Raw genomic sequence first — 17,563 nt, forward strand, 5'->3', positions numbered from 1 at the left:
CTTTTTTTATTGTGAAAATACTGTACAGAGGGGTTACAATTACATGAGCAAGATAATGAGTACATTTCCCATCAAGCATTGTAGCCTCCTCCTTTGTTTCCCCTTCCCATCCCTTCCCATCCTCTCCCCACCCCCCACCCAATCCTCCCCCCCCACCAAAGTTGTAAAGTTCATTTTCGACATAACGACTTGTACTTCTCATTGCTGTAATGGGTCCACCTGTATTCTTATTTAAATGACTTGTTTTTCCCCTTCTCCTTCACAAATTATACCGACATCAAATACAGTGAAAGCAGGGGTTATACTGTGGGGGAGGGACATACAAAGCAACAAAGAAATAATCTTATAAATGTGTTAGAAACAATTGCATGAAAGAAAAAAATTTGAATACATATCTTAGGGTTCATTTCCCTAACATCACGTTATCTGACCTGTTCTGCTTGACTCAGACATATACTAGATATTGCAAATAAGGGAAACCATGGGACCTATGTTTCTTTGGGCCTGACTTACTGTTAAAAACTTTGGCAAAGTAGCAGGGTATAAAATTAACCCCTCAAAATCAGTGGCTTTTCTGTATGCCAACAATGAGAAAAGTGTGGCTGAAATTAGGAAAGCAACTCCATTCGTAATAGCCCCAGAAAATAAAATACCTAGGAATTAACTTATCCAAAGAAGTGAAGAACCTCTATGATGAAAACTTTAAAAACTTGAAAAAGGATATCAAAACAGAACTTAGAAAGTGGCAAAAACTCCCATGCTCCTGGATTGGAAAGATCAACATCGTGAAAATGGCAATACTTCCCAAGTCTATCTATAAATTCAATGCGATACCTATCAAAATTCCAACCTCATTCTTCAAGGAAATAGAAGAGGCAATCCAAAAATTCATATGGAACAATAAAAGACCCTGAATAGCAAAAACAATCCTCAACAAAAAAAACACTGCTGGAGGAATATCAATACCAAATTTCAAACTCTACTATAAAGCCATAGTAACCAAAACAGCTTGGTACTGGCACAAGAACAGACCTCAGGAACAATGGAATAAAATTGAAAACCCAGAAATGAACCTACAGACCTATAGCCATCTAATCTTCGATAAGGAAGCTAAAAAAATAGAATGGAAGAAAGACAGCCTCTTCAGTAAATAGTGCTGGCAAAATTGGTCAACTACATGTAGAAAACTAAAGCTAGATCCTTATATATCACCCTGCACCAGAATCAACTCCAAATGAATCAAAGACCTCGGAGTCAAAGCAGACACTCTGAAAACATTACAGGATGGAATAGGAGAAACCCTAGGTCTCCTTGGTGCAGGCCGAAATTTTCTTAATAGAGACCCAGAAACACAACAAATCAAAGAAAGGTTGGACAAATGGGGTTGCATGAAGTTTTAGAGCTTCTGCATGACAAAGGACATAGCTAGCAAGATCAATAGAAAGCCCAAGGATTGGGAGAAGATCTTCACTAGCCATACAAAGGACAAGGGTCTCATATCTAAAATATACTTGGAACTCAAAAAAAAATCCCCCAACAACAAATCCTCAAAGAAACAACTGCCCAATAAATAAGTGGGCTAAAGATTTAAAGAGAAAGTTCTCTGAAGAGGAAAGAAGGATGGCCAATAGACACATGAGAAATGCTCAACCTCCCTAGCCGTAAAAGAAATGCAAATCAAAACAACATTAAGATACCACCTCACCCCTGTTAGAATGGCAAAAATCAAGAACTCTAATAACAACAGATGCTGGAGAGGATGTGGACAGAAGGGAACCTTATTTCATTGTTGGTGGGAGTGTAAACTTGTTCAATCACTTTGGAAAGTAGTATGGAGGTTCCTCAAAAGACTCCACATAGAGCTCCCCTATGACCCAGCAATCCCACTTTTGGGCATTTACCCAAATGTTTACAAACAAGACCACACTAAAGCTACCAGCACGACTATGTTTATTGCAGCATTATTTACTATAGCTAAGAGATGGAACCAACCCAGATGCCCCTCAGTAGATGAATGGATCAAGAAAATGTGGTATATATACACAATGGAATTCTATGCCTCCATCAGAAAAAATGTCATTGACCCATTTGTTAGGAAATGGAAAGGCTTGGAAAAATCAAGCTGGCTTTCAACCGTGATCCTCAGATCTGAGCCTCCTGAGTAGCTGGTATGACAGGTGTGAGTCTTCGGCACCCGGTATTGTTAGTAGTTTTATCCTTCACACAATCCACTTATCCTCATTTTGCCCATCACACATTTAGTCAGATAGCACAAAAGAAAAGAAGAAGATTTCTGTGTGTAGGGAAGAATAAAGGTTATCATCACAGTTAAGCCAGCAATTACAGAAATGGAATTGTATATGTGTGTACATGCACACACATGTGTGCGTATGCTCACTTGTGTGTGCACGTGCATACACGCAGGCCCTAGGACTTTAACTCAGGGCTTGGATGATGACCCTGAGCCTTTTTGCTCAAGGATAGTGTTCTACCACTTGGGCCACGCTTCCAATTCACACTTTCAAGTGTGGCTCAATTTTTTTTTTGTAGTTAATTGGCTAAGAGTCTTACAAATTTTCTTCTCCAGGCTGGCTTTGAACCGTGATGCTCAGATCTCATTTTATCTCATTTGATATAAAAAGAGAATTTCCTTATATATAAATAAGATGGAAAAATAAATAGATGATAAAAAGAGAATTTCCTTATACATAGATAGGATGGAAAATAAGTAGATGATAGGCAGATAGGTGGAGAGTTGAGAGATAAAATTCCCATACTATATACTTTCAGCAAAATTTGGCTTATAGTTAAAAAATGTTAAAGAGCATAATTTCTGTACTTTCAAAGTACCCTTTATTTCTTTGTTAATTCAAATGGTGTTCACTATCTGCTTATTTATAATTGTAGATGAAATTTAAAAGGAGAAAATTAGAGCTCTGATTTTTAATAGAAGCTTGTAATTATTATCTAACTCCCATGATAACAAAACCTATTTTAAACGTTTACAAATTCAATGAATAGTTAGGATAAGATTATACAACAGATTGCTGAAAAAAAATAGTGATAGAGACTTAATTTAACAACTAAAATAATGTGATTTTTAAAAAATCCTGAAGGTTTTAAGTATATATTTTGTATGTTCAAAGGACATTTTCAGTAGGTATACATTGTAGAATGATTCAATAAAGCTAATCAGTATAGAATTATCTCTCATAATTTTTATGATAAGAACTCTTTATTATTATTACTATTTTTTATTGTAAAGGCAATGCACAGAGGGGTTACAGTTAAATAAGTCAGGTAATGGTATATTTCTTTCTGAGGAGTGTCACCCTTCCCTCATTTTCATTCAGTTTTTCCTCTCCTAACTCTCCTCCCCCACAAGTTGTAAAGTTCATCTCCAACATCACTGCTGAATTAGTTCATCCTTTCTTCCACCATTTGTGTGCTTTCTCTTACCCTCTCCAAAACACACTAACATACAAGACAAAACGTACAGAAACAAAAAACAGTAACAAGGGAGAGAAAAAAGTAAAATAACCAAAAAAACCCTCTTATTTCCATTACTTGGAGTTCATTTCAGTAAGCATATAGGTCACATGCACATAGCTATTGACCTATTGTGACCCTCTCCTAAGAATATGCTCCTTTGGTCTCACTACAGTAGTGCTTGAGTCCTGTTTAATGTATGATGTCCAAGTGTAATTATTTTGTCTTTTGCCATCCACGTGTTTACTTGTAGATTTATATGCACATTCTAATTACTACAAATGAGGGAAAACATGCAGCCTATGTTTCTTTGGGTCTGGCTCACTTAAGGTAATTTTTCCAAGTCTTTCCATTTGCTTATGAATGGGGCAATATCTTCCTTTCTGATGGAAGAATAGAACTCCATTGTGTATATGTACCACATTTTCTTGATCCATTCGTCCACTGAGGGGCATCTGGGTTGGTTCCAAATCTTGGCTATGGTAAACAATACTGCAGGGACATTGTTGTGCTGGTTCCTTTAATGTGGCTTGGTTTGTGATTAATTGAATAAATGCCTAGGAATAGAATTTCTTGGTCATAGAGAAGTTCTATTTTTTTTTTTTTTGAGGAGCCTCCATACTGTTTTCCAGAGGAGTTGATCAGGTTTACATTCCCACCAACACTCTAGTAGCAAGAATACTTTTTAAAATTATTACCTTTAAGTAGTCGTACAATGGAGTTGCCATTTAGCAAAGCAGTTTATGAACGCAATGCACCTTGATCAATGACACCTCTTTCAACACCTCTTTCAACATTGGATTCTTGGCTGCATGCTCCCCCTCTTCTCCTCAGCATGAGTCTACACCTCTCTCCTTGGCGCCGCCCCTCACAAGTGCCTATTTCCTCTTCCTCGTACTTATATTCTTGGGCTTTGACTTTGCCTTTTAAAGGGATTACACTATTTGAGTTATCCCTTGAATCTACCAGAGTTTAGTTAATACATTTGTAGGTGCTTGCATACCACTCAGCGTGTTTACTTTTAGATCGATAGACTCTTAAAAATTACCCTTCTAGAAATTTTTAAGAAAATAACACATTTATTAAATGTAGTCACTAAGCTATCCAATAGATCTCCTGAATGTTTTCCTGTCTAACTGAAACTTTGTGCACTTTTACTAATATCTCCCAATACCCCACCCCTCCCATGTCCTAGTAACTGCCAAGCGACTCTTAGTTCCTGTGAATTGAATCCTTTTAGAGTCTACTTATATAGGAAACATTCTCACTTTGTATAATTTCTCCCATGTTTGTCAATGACAGGATTCCCTTCCCTTTAAAGACCTAATAGTATCTCATTCTGTGCATATTTTAGTTAATGGCTATTTAGGTCAATTTCATATATGGGCTCCTGTGGATGATGTTGAAATGAACATAGTCATAAAGAAATCTTTTCAATATGTATATTGCATTTTATTTTGACATACACAACAGTGGTGAGATGCCTAGAACATTTAGTATTTTTTTAAAAAAACTTTTTGAGGAACCTCTTTAGTGTTTTATAAAATGACTATTAATTTCCATGCTTGCCAGAAATGTATAAGTAGTCACTTTCCCCCACAATCTTTCCAGCTTGGGTGGTCATCAATCTTCTGACAGTCAACATCCTAACACATGTGAGATAATCCTTCCTTGTGGTTTTAGTTCATTTTTCTGATTATTAGTGATGTTGAGAATTTTAAATACCTACTGGCCATTAATATCTTCTGTTAAGAGACATCTATCTCTTTGTGTTTTCTTTCATGCTATTTCCTTACTAGTAGAGGATTGCCTGTGTTTCTTAAGTATTTTGGATATCAATCCCTTATTAGCTGTTTGGTTTTCTCCCATTCTATAAGATGTCTCTAAACTCATGTCTCCTTTGTGGTATAGAAGCTTGCTAGTTTGATGTAATTCCATCAATCTGCTTCGGCATTTCTTGTCGGTGCTTTTGGGTTCATGCCCAAGAAGCTATTGACCTGATCAATGTCCTGGCACTTCCTCTCTATGCTTTCTGGGTCTAGTCTTTGAGACTGCCATTGATTTTGAGTTGGTCTTTGTATGCAGTGTGGGATGAGGTTTTGAGATCACTGGACTTGTGTGTGTGTGTGTGTGTGTGTGTGTGTGTGTGTGTGTGTGTGTGTGTGTGTGTGTGTGTCTGGGGTCTGGGCACACCCTACCCTGCCCCCTCTTCTCACAGTCTGTGGTTTTGCTGCTCGCTTATCATCTACTCTCAGGACCAGTGGATGTGGCTGCGGTGAGTTGGCATGCACGCCTTATGGGATTCCAACGTCCATGGCTGCCACCTTAGATCAGGAACTTTCATAAAGCGGCAGTAAAGACGTTAGGCTTGCAGGCATCTGAATATGGGTTCTGGTCTGGCCTGAGGATGGTCCCTCTGCAGCTGCTCCTGGCAGGGCCTTCAGTCCCCGCGTCTTCCCCTTTCCCTGCAGCCACTGAAGATCCTTCTTAGAGCACAATGCCCTTCTCACCACCCCAAGGAACTGACCATTTATCCTCTTATTTGCTATAAGGGAAAATCCTTCTGCAATTGCTTCTCCATCAACATTGCTGTATCTTTAAAGAAATTTCTACTGTAAAGCAATCATGGAAAACAATTTGTTCAGAATTTGTCATTTAAAATTTTCTTCAACTGTCAATTTTAGAGGGTTTCCAGGAATAAAAGCTTTTTTCCATCTGTCTCTCCTCCCCTCTTCTCTGACCTTCCCGGGTTAGCTTTTAAGAAGATTATATTGTCAGCGAATCATTCTTATTGCCAGAGAGATCTCAGTTTCTTTCTGTACAAATCTTATTTTATGTTTTATGCATGAAGGATGAAGCCTCCTAAAATGGCTCAGTACATTGTCTATACCATAGAGAAAATAGAATTAGGAAGCAAAGAAAAAGACTTAGCAGCTGATTATATGTAGATGTTTCCTCCTGTGTCAACATCTAGACTGATAGGAAGATGATGCTGTGGAAAAGCCCAAATTTCAAACGGGAAAATCTGTCCTATCTTGTCTTGTCCAACATCAGCCTTCTATCACATCACTTACTTTGGACAGCGGAGTAAATTGTTTCAAATTAGACTTTGAAAACTTGATCTTAGAATAGCAGACTCCAATGGAGCAGAGGAAATATTTGCGTTCATGTATCACATGGACACACTGACAGTTTCCTCCTACTGAATTTACTGCTATGAAGAGCTGGCTGGCTGGTTACAGGAACCTTGATGTTAAGTAAGCACAATATTGAGAAAATGCAAGAGGTCTTCCTTTGTTGTTGTTGTTTTTAATGTACTATGCGATTTGCCTTGGTTTCTTTTATATGTTCTTCCCCTATGGTATATCCCCTGTTGTCACCGTACCTGATTTTGGTGCCCTGTATCTTGTATATACATTTATCTAATTTGGAGAGGGGAAGGGGAATAACAAAACGCTGAAACAAGGACACAGGATGACCCATTGCAACAATGATACTCACAAGACACTACGTGGGAAATGAACTTTACAACTTCAGGGGTGGAGGAAGGAGTATGGAAGGCGGTGAAGGAAGGGATAGTAGGAGAAAAATAAAGGAGGGGGTAACAATGCTGGACAAGAAATGTACTCATGTAACGCTCACCCCTCTGTACAGCATCTTTACAATAAAAGAAAAGAAAGGAAAAAGAAAATGCAAACCATGTTTCAACTAGAGTCTGTGCAATATCTAAGGACACTGTACTCACGAGAAAGGATCTCTTCATAAAAGGAGCAACAAAGTATTTCCAAGTAGATTAGAGATGGCTGCAATTCTATGTTTTTCCTCCTTTCCAGACGTACAATGTGTATGTGTTTGTGTATTTATGAGTGTGTGAATGTAACAGTGTGAATTTGTGGGTATGAGAGTGTGAATGTGTGTGTGTGTGTGTGTGTGTGAGAGAGAGAGAGACAGAGAAAGAGAGAGAAAAAGAGAGAGCGAGAGAGAGAGAGAGAGAGAGAGAGAGAGACCATCTTACCAGTCTATAGATATATAAAATAAGCCAGTCTTGAAAGTGTGCTTTAACTCTATGTCAGTTGCTTTCTTTCTTTTTGTTTAATCCAGGAAAAGATTAGCTATCTGGTTTTGCTTTCATTTCTCTATGAAGATAATGGGAGAAATAGGAAAAAAGAGTCAAAATTAAAGCATTATATTAAAAAAGCAGACGTGTTTTTTATGGTTTGGGACAAAACCTGGTTCTCATCCTGGTTCTGCTCAATGTCCCTTCACCCCCCCCCCCATTTCTGAGAGGTTAGAAGGTGTCCTCCGGGGGAGGGGCCACCTCAGTGCCAGGCCATGCTCTGTTCAGAGCCATCTTGACCTGCACAGCCGCTGAAAAGGAGGTTCTTTAGACCTGTGACATCATGCTATGCTGCCAAAAACAATCAGCTCATATATCTCTTTTGCTAGGGCAGACAAAAGCTCCATACTCACATTTTCTAAATAAGTACTAAATGTCTAATGGTTGCAATCACAAATCCTGTTGATTTACTCTGCCAGTCTAGAGCTGACAGACTCAATAAACTGGATTTAAGAGAGGGAACAATTTGTCTGGCTAGGTTTTCTTCTTCCTGGTAGTTTCTGTTGCAATACTGAACTTACCCAGGCGAGGATTACCTCCCACTGGGAAGCCTTCTTTAGATTCTTTTTAAAAAATATTTTTAAATTATGTTTAGGTAGTTATATAAAAGAGTTACCATTAGAAAAAAGCAGTTTATGGACTGAGAATGTGGCTTGCCTAGCAGGCATGCGGCCCTGGGTTCCATTCCTCTGTATCAAGTAAACGAAAAATAAATTATATAAAAGCCAAAAGCAGTTTATGAGTAAAATGCCTCTTAATCAATGCCACCCCTTCTGTCTTCCTCCCCCCATGCTTCCCAGCCTCACCCATCTCCTCAAGTTACCCAGTTGCATTTTTACAAATGTGCATTGAAGAAGCACGGTGCAAAGCAAGGGAGAGAAAAGGGAACAGATAGGAAAGAGGTGGGCAGATGTGGACACATGGAAACTGCATGATGCATAGCTTGCCTTCCAAACTGTTGTAAAGGGACTAGAAGGTGCCAAGCAGGAATGCTTGCCCTGCACTAGAACATCTCCAGAAGGCATGGAGCTTGATGCCTCATGGGGAGAGGAAGACAGACATTTATGTGTCCCTCTCTTGTCTTCTGTTTGCCATCCATTAAAGAGCCTGCCCTGGGAGATAGTCCCTTGCATTTCTGTACTGAGAGGTCTAGGCCCATGCAGAACACCGAGCTGGCCTCTGGTGGCTCACTCCTGTAATCCTACCTACTCAGGAGGTTGAGATCTGAGGGCGGTGGTTCTAAGCCAGTCCAGGCTGAAAAGTCCGTGAGACTCTCATCTCCAGTTAACCACCAGAAAATCAGAAGTGAAGCTGTGGTTCAAAGTGGTAGAGCACTAGCTTTGATCAGAAAAACTCAGGCCCTGTAACCAAACAAAAAACAAGAACAACAAACCACTAAATCCAGATTCCCTGGTCCATGGCATTTTGTCTTTTCTAAGGCTGAAGGGCATGAGCCGGGGAAACCTCTGCAGTTTGTGTTGCAACACAAACACTTGATTATTTTCTTAGGACTCATGAGACTAATTCTATTTGGACTTGCTCAGCATTGGGGTTTTAAAGAAGAGCTTTTCTGAATACACTCTGGAGTGGCTTTTCTTGCCTCCAAAGTGCAGCCTAAGTTCTTGCCATCCAGTGGCTCCTCCAGGTGGCCTGAAGTTTTCTTTGGTGTTTCTTTGATTACTTTTCAACCTCTAAATTGTCTGAATTTTGATTGGATCTAGTATATTCTTTCCAGCTGTAATCTTATATAATTGACAAGTACTCTCAAGGGGTGGAATGTGATGATATGATGTGCATATTCTAGGATTGGATTACTGTGCTTAAATTCACATGTGTATCACTTCTTACCATTGTATGTGTGAGAGAGAGAGAAAGGGAGAGAGTGTATGTGTATGTATTTAATGTGTGATCAGATCACATAAGATACCTGAGGCTGGGGTTAAATTGCAGCCTTCTTTACACTTACATTTGATGAAGCTCATTATTTGCTTAATAAGATAGGTCCTTTGACATTACTAGCCTCAGTTGGCTCACGGATAAAATGGTCCACACATTAGCTTTCCTCAAGGAAAGTTAAATTCACTTACTTGGTTAGCCCACAACCTTGGCTTATTGTTTTTCCGCCCTACTTTAGGACTAAGTGAGTTGGCTACATTACCGGGACATATTTTGTTATGGACTCAATGTTACTGATGACCCCACGTCCATACATGGGACCACATCAGGGTGATGCGGTCAGGAGGTGGGTCGTGTGGTCCGTGCATGGGTCAGGAGGGTAGAACTCAAAGCAGTGTCTCTATAAAGAGCTCCCTCTGCCAGACAGCCCCTCGATTCACTTCTTGTCATGTAAAGACATAAGAAAAAGACAATTATTTAATCCATTACTAATTAGTGGGTTGCTAGATTCTCTTTATCCGTAAAGCTTTCATTGTGAACATCTCCATCAGTTCTAAGTAGAGCCCTTGTTTCCCACATTTTACTGCACCATTAATCTCTACCAGTGGCTGAAGCTCTTTGACCTTGCATGAGACTCTCCCTCCCTCCCCAGGCACATTCATTCTTGGACTTAGCCCCCTCAGATAGAAGTCAGACTCTCCACTCCTTTTTGGATGCCCTTCAATGTCACTGACTACTGTGGGCTTTCATTTGTTGTTCTGTTGTTCCCCCAGGGAGAATTCAACCACACATCTATTAACAATATTAAAGCCACTAGAAAAGCTCCCATTGCCATTTGTGTTTAATTCCTGCTGTTCTTTATTTGCTTCTTTATGTTTTAATTATATGTGCTCTTTTAATGATGCATCTAACTTTCAGAAAGACCTTGTGACTCTCTATGTGAGAGCATTTATATAGATTTACTGTGTTTCCTTCCTTCCCCATCTGTAGGAGGTTGGCTATAATGCTTTGAAAATTCCACCATGCTACGTTGCTATGAGGATGGGTGTATTCTCTAAGAAAGTGGAAGATGAAACATATTCTTTCTGTATATGTGTACATAACATATACATACACATAACAGATGTTCACATAGTATTTGGATTTTCCCAGAAGAAAATCTGAAAAGCAATAGAAATATCTTCCATAATTCTGCCTTGAACTTCCACATATATCATTTCCTATACTCATAGCAAATGCTTACTTAAAAATTATTTATTTTTATTGTAAAGGTGATGCACAGAGGGTTTAACATTTTTTCCTGTTTACTTTTAACACACTTTCATCAATGTATTTATCCAAATATACATCCTGCTTTTTAAGAACTTCTTTGTGTTTTTCTGCTTTTTTTTCTTCTTTGTGTTTTTAAGTAAATAGTATCTTATTGTTTGTGGAGCAATGTGATGTTTTGGTATATGTGTACACTGGAGGCTAACTCAATCTAGTTAATGATTAAATCCTTATCTCATCTTCTTTTCTCCTTCAGCATTGCCATTAGCTTTTTTCTCTGCCTGGAAGTGCAGACATGATTTTTCCTAGCTTCAGAGCATGTGAGCAATTGGGGCACAAAGCCCAACAGGAGCATCTTCTCCTGGGCAGAAATTGGGTGCCTCTTTAGTCCTGAATCTGGGTTAGCATGTGACTGGCTTGGCCAATACAATGTTGTTGACATGATGTTTGGTGAGTTCTGAGGCTTGACCTCATTTCTGCTTTCCATTTTGGGCTCCCAAGCTAATATGTTTGAGGCTGAAGACCACACGAAGAGAAACTCCAGCTACCCTGGCCTTTCCAGCTCAGGCAACCGAGAGGAAAAAGAGAATGCCCAAGAAAGCCCCATCCACAGGATTCCAGGCACATTTCCAAGCCTGCCCCAGCCTTCAAATAAATGAATATCGCATGACTCTGGAAGTTTTGCATGCCTTTCCTGCTCAGTGTTTTTGGACGATGGAATTCAAGGTGGAAGGAGGAGCTTCAAGTCTATTCCTTAGCATTGCACCAGGCCAGTGATCTCTACTTAATGAGCCTTGGCAATCCTGGGCTCACCCAGCTCTACCCAGAGTCTGCATCTTCTGAGCCATAAATACAGAACAGAGCTACACAGCCGGGCTGAGCTGGCTGTTTGTGTAAAAATAATGACTTTAGCCTTCTGGGAAATATTCTGAAAGTTAATATCCCAGAGCACAGAAGAGAGAATGAACAAGGAATTGCTTCCAGTCAGCTCAAATACATAATGATCTTATCATATTTCCTAATTACATTTTTTGAAAACAAAAAAGTATATAGATGCTCACATCTCCAAGGGCATAGCCACCAAGAGCGATATGGACTTCAATCTTTCCAGATAAAAATCTTGTCATTATATATGGATATATCTATATATCTTTCCTAAAGTCTTCGTAAAAATTTAGCCTTTTAATAAAAACAATGGGATGTTAGCACAGTTTACACTGAATATTTATAAAATCTTTTCTTGAATTATCTTTCTGATAGTCATTTGATTTAATTCTTTTTGAAGAATAATCCCCAATGTCATTTTTACCCAGATAGAAAAACCAATCCTACAATTCATATGGAATCACAAAAGCCCCTGAATAGCCAAAGCCTTGCTGAGCATTAAAAGCAATGCTGAAGGTATCACAATATTGGACTTCATATTATACTACAGTGCCAAAGTAACTCAAACAGCAAGATTCTGGCATAACCACATGCTCAAAGACAATTGGATCAGATTAGAAGACCCAGAAAGAAATCTACAAAACTATGGCTACTTGATATTTTTTGAGAAAGAAGCCCCAAATTGAAGAAAAGATATCTTCTTCAACAAATGGTGCTGGGAAAACTGGATATTCACATGTGGCAGACTGAAAACTAGATCCCTAACTCTCACCCTGTATTAATTCAAAGTGGAAGAAGGATCTTAATTTAAGGCTTGAAGCTTTGAAACTACTATTGGAAAGAAGAGGAAACACTAGAATTTATTGGCACAGGCCATAAGTTTCTGAATAAAACTCAACTACCTTGGCAAAGAGAAGCTAAAATTGACATACAGGATTGCTTCAAACTAAAAAGCTTATGCACAGCAAAGGAAATAGTAGGCTGAAAAGACATCCTACAGAGTGGAAGAAAATCTTTGCCAGCTATTTATCTGACAAGGGATTAATAGCCAGAATACACAGAAAGCTCAAAAGCTAACAAAGTACCCACTCCCTGATGGATAAATAAGTGAATGAACTAAACAGATGCTTCACGAAAGAAGTGTCAATGGTCAATAAATGTTCAACATCCCTGGCTGCAAAGGAAGTGCAAATCAAATCATTGAAGTTTGTTTCACTCCAGTCAGAATGGCTGTCATCACAAAAAACTGTGAGGAAAATACAACCTTTAGATATCGTTGTTAGGAATGTCAACTAGTGAAACTATAGAAATCAACATGGAGTTCCTCAATAAATGACAAGTAGAATGACCCTATGACCCACAGATACCACCCTTAAGCATTTGTCCTGAGGAATGTAAGCCAGGATATAATACAGACACCTGCACATCCATAGACACTACAGTGTTCTTCGCCATAGTCAAACTGTGGAAACAGCCCAGAGACCTTGCAATGGGGTGGATCAATAAAATGAGGCATATATATATATATATATATATATATATATATATATATATATATGTAACATGTATCTATATAGCATAATGGAGTACACACAGTGGAGTATTATTTGGTCATAAAGAAGAATTATATCATTTGCAGGGAAATAGATGGGTCTGGCAACCATCATATTAAGTGAAGTCGGGCAGGTTCAGAAAGACAAAGTTACATGTTTTTTCTCATTTATGAATGCTAGACCTCAAAGACAAATATATGGGTTAACACACAGAGACTGGTATTTATGAGCAATGTGATTAAGCACTGTATATGCATTGCAGGATACCCTGGTAAGGGTTCTTTGAACAATGAATGCACATTGTAACAAAAATGATATTAGGAAGTTGAAAGGTCCTATCTGGGATGCAGGCAAGAGTGGGAGGAGGGCGGGTAAACAGAAAGGGCGAAGGAGGGAGGTGCATGTGTGAGGATGGAGCAGGGGAGTCCTGCAGATGGGGTCCGGAAGGCACGTGGGGGGAGGGGACCGGCTGAGTCTGTCAGTGCCTTGCATGCATAGTGGACATGTCAGAATGAAACCCCCTTGTGTAGCTAATTGATGTGAATAAAAACACATCTCTTTCCCAAATTCTTTTTAAACTAGTATTTTAATGAAAACAATAGATGATGAGCCAGTTTATTCTAAATATTTATCAAATATTTTATTCAGTGAATTGCTAGCAAGTGTTAGTTTCCATTAGTGGAGGGAGGTTCACATTAACATGTCATCTTCTCATCAGTAAAGTGACCGTACAAAAATAGATGACGCTAAGCAGAACAATGCAAAGAAGCAGGAAGGAGGCAATGGAGACTTTCCATTACCTGAATTTTGTTCCAAAAAAAAGAATAAACAGCCTATATTTCAAAAAATTGAAGTATTACACAGCCCTTTTTTGACAGCCTACCATTCACTTTCAACAAAATTTCTCACTAAATGACTAAAAATGATTTTCTTTTTAACCATCTTGACCTAGTTGGGCTTAGCTGTTCTTTCTTCTTCTTTTACAAAGGAACAGAAAAGAAATAAAACAGAAAAAAAGCCTATCCAAACTTCAAAAAAGAAACAGGAGCAAATAATTATCCCCAAAGCAAAACCCAGTGCTTTGTTTCCTTGTCACATGATTTGCAACTCTTTAGAACTATTACAATTAGGATTACATTAGAAAAATGATTATGTGAATTAGTGAAATAGTAACTATCAGGTTATTGACATAATTGTTACTCATTATAATTATTTTTATATTCTAATTTTGAAAATGGATATGTGCAAAACTATTTCCCCCAGGAAGTCTTATTTATTGCTTAATTATTGAAGCAATTTGCTCAAATTGAGGACGTGTGATCAACTGGACTTTGATGAGGTCTCTGACCTTTTTAATATCAGTGTTAGTGTTAAATGTCTTGCAAGGGCCTGGACCAAACCGGGCATTCAGTTTTTGTGTAAATACCGAATGAAGGACACAAAATAGGCCATCAGAAATGTTTGAGTGTTTACAGTATCTTCAGCAATACATAAAGTATCATCCAGTGGATAAAGAAAATGTAGACAATGACCACTCAGGTACCACAGTATTCGTTATTCTAACATGTGCTTAATTGGAAGTGATAAGAATGTTTCTTTGAGCTACCATGTTAGACAGAAAAACCTTTCCCTTCTGAAGATAGTACTGAGCTTGTAATTACTGCACTCATTTTTGGTATAATGCATATGGCAAGCCATTAAAGCAAACCCCATCAATACTCAGTAAAACAACAAGTAGCAAATTTCCTTTACCCATTATGAACGTGCACCATACTTCACTGGACTAACAAAGGAGCTACTTCAACCTCCTGAAGACCCTGACAGTTCATGGGGGATGGGATGGGGAGAAACCAAAGACTAACCCCCTTTACTTCTCAAAAGTTAAAATGTACACCTGCTTGAATGCAAGAAATTTCACAGCACCCTCAAATTTATTTTCTACTCACAGAGTAGAATATCAGATGCCACCACACTTGAATGGCTTAGTATTTTCAGCTGGAACTATTCATGATCCAACTGATTCACGACTGCTTTATGATACTTTTGGTTTTAATATTTGAGGAATAACTTCTGGATATGATATCTAGGTCAACGAGCTCAAATCCATTCAATGAAACGCATGACGGTTCCCTCTGGCCAGGAGATAGTCACTTTTAGAGTAGCTGATTTCTCTCATATCACGTGTGTGTTGTGAAGTTGAACTGAAGTCTTCATCCATCTGATAACAAAATTCATCGATAGATCAGTACTAAGTTCACATCCTTTACAAGACTGACCTATAAGCAACAACTTTTATGTTGGACAACAGAAGCTCAAAACAAAGAAAGTTGCCAAAGGAATTCTGGGACACATGGACCCATCTTTAAACAAAGGCCATGCTTTATGTATGCTCATCTATTTCCTTAGATCTGAGACCCAGCAAAACGAGTAAAGAGGCAGCCTCAGGATGTTTGCTCTGTCGAAGCTGGAGCAAACTTCTATTTCTACCAGTACCCACGAACTTATAATAATGATGGTGAGCATGGAAGATCAATTCTGGATAGTCATGCAGGAGTCTCTTTGGGCTCCTCTCTGCTACAGTTCAGCCAATGGCATCTTCTCCAAGCGGCAGAGCCATCTCAGGCATCTCTTGGCATCTAGGAAAGTTGATTCTGGGAACAGATACCAAACAGATTCCCAAGTCCTTTAAATAAAACTGTGTATAATTGGCTTATAGCCCATTAACTTCCTCCAGAATACAACAGATCATCTCTAGATTACTGATAATACCTCATACAATGTAAATTCTGTTTGATTTATACAATATTATTTAGGGAATAATTAGAGGAGAAAAAAGCCAATGCATGTTCAGTAGCAACGGATTCTTTAAATATATTTGTTCAGAAATTGCTGATCTAGAACCTGTGGATAGAGATGGCTATTTAGCAGTCATGGGATATGGGCATTGTTTCTGTGACTTGGAAGAATGGCAGATTGCAGACGAATGAACGAACCAGAGTCTAGAATCTCCTCTCCCTGAGATGACTGATAGGTTAGACAAGGGCCATGGCTTCTGGTAAGAATCACCACAGGCCAGGTAAACAGCCAATTGGCAACCTTACTCAACCTTATTCTGCAACAGGAGTAAGAGCTTAAACTCGGTACCACTGATGCAAAAGGCAGAAGACTTTTGGCACTGGGAAGAACCAGTGCACGAGCTTGGGAGTTTATTGAGGAGAGAGGCTGTTGATGTAATTAGAAGGTCTTTGTCAGTTAACCAGAACTTGTTGAAGTTAGCTCTGCCCTCCACCGTGCGTGATAGGGTGCTGTCTTTAATGAAGGTTAACTCACCTCCGCATGAATCCTTCAGGAAAACAATTTCCTAGGTTTTTTGAAACTGACAAGAGGCTGGGAGAAAGATTATGTCTCAAAAGGGTAAGGAGAGACTTTCAGTACCAAGAAGTCCAGATGCAATGCTCTGAGAAAAGAGAAGTTAAAAGTGTAGAACTAGGAAGACCCCTGTCCACATTTACTTGGTTGAGTTAGCTCTCGCCTGGCCAGACAAGGGTGCTCTCACAACAACCATAGCTCCCTGCACAGCCTTTTCTTTTCCAGCGAGTACCATCTTAAGGACCAGAGGTATTTCTTCCAGAGATGTTCCTGGAATTTCACTCCCATCTCTAGGCAGTGCTCTGGCCAATCAAGGCCCACCTGATTATCTTCTATCCCTCTCCACCTGATAACAAGGGTCTGGAGTTCCAGGAGCCGGCCTGGCTCCTTAGTTCCTAGGGCTTAGTCTGGTACTCAGCACACAGTAGGCAGCAGGCACCAAATGAATGCTCACTGACCAATGGCCTAGTGGATAAACATCGGTTTCATTCAATTGTCTTGGAAAACCTTCCAATATGGGATGTTTCCTGGAAGAAACATATTTGTGTGTAAGAATTTTTAGGGATTGTGGTTTCTAATTCTTTACGAACCATATGGTGATCATATGGCATTCTTCTCAAGTTTAGAAACCCTTCTAAAAAGATATCATATTTGCTATCACATTGCAGTTTATATAAACATGCTGCATCATCATTGAATTTTCACACTTGGCTTATGGACTATAAGACATTAATTTTTGAATTCCATTCCAAGGATACAGTATCAGGAAGGTATAAGCCAGCTAACTCCAGTAACTCATGACCTTCCTCACCCTTCCTGCCCCTTCTCACAGGTGCTCATGACATTTAAAACTATCAAATCAAAACTAGAAGGATTTGTACAAACTTAATCAACTATTAATGTGGTGAGATTCAATTTTGAATTGTTCTTTCCAGTGTCTGTGATAAGCCTAGGGTCATAGGTCTTTATTTTATACTGTCTGTAG

This window comes from Dipodomys merriami, unplaced genomic scaffold (genome assembly GCF_024711535.1).
Source record: "Dipodomys merriami isolate MVZ:Mamm:240054 unplaced genomic scaffold, mDipMer1.0.p SCAF_32, whole genome shotgun sequence".
Taxonomy (NCBI): Eukaryota; Metazoa; Chordata; class Mammalia; order Rodentia; family Heteromyidae; genus Dipodomys; species Dipodomys merriami.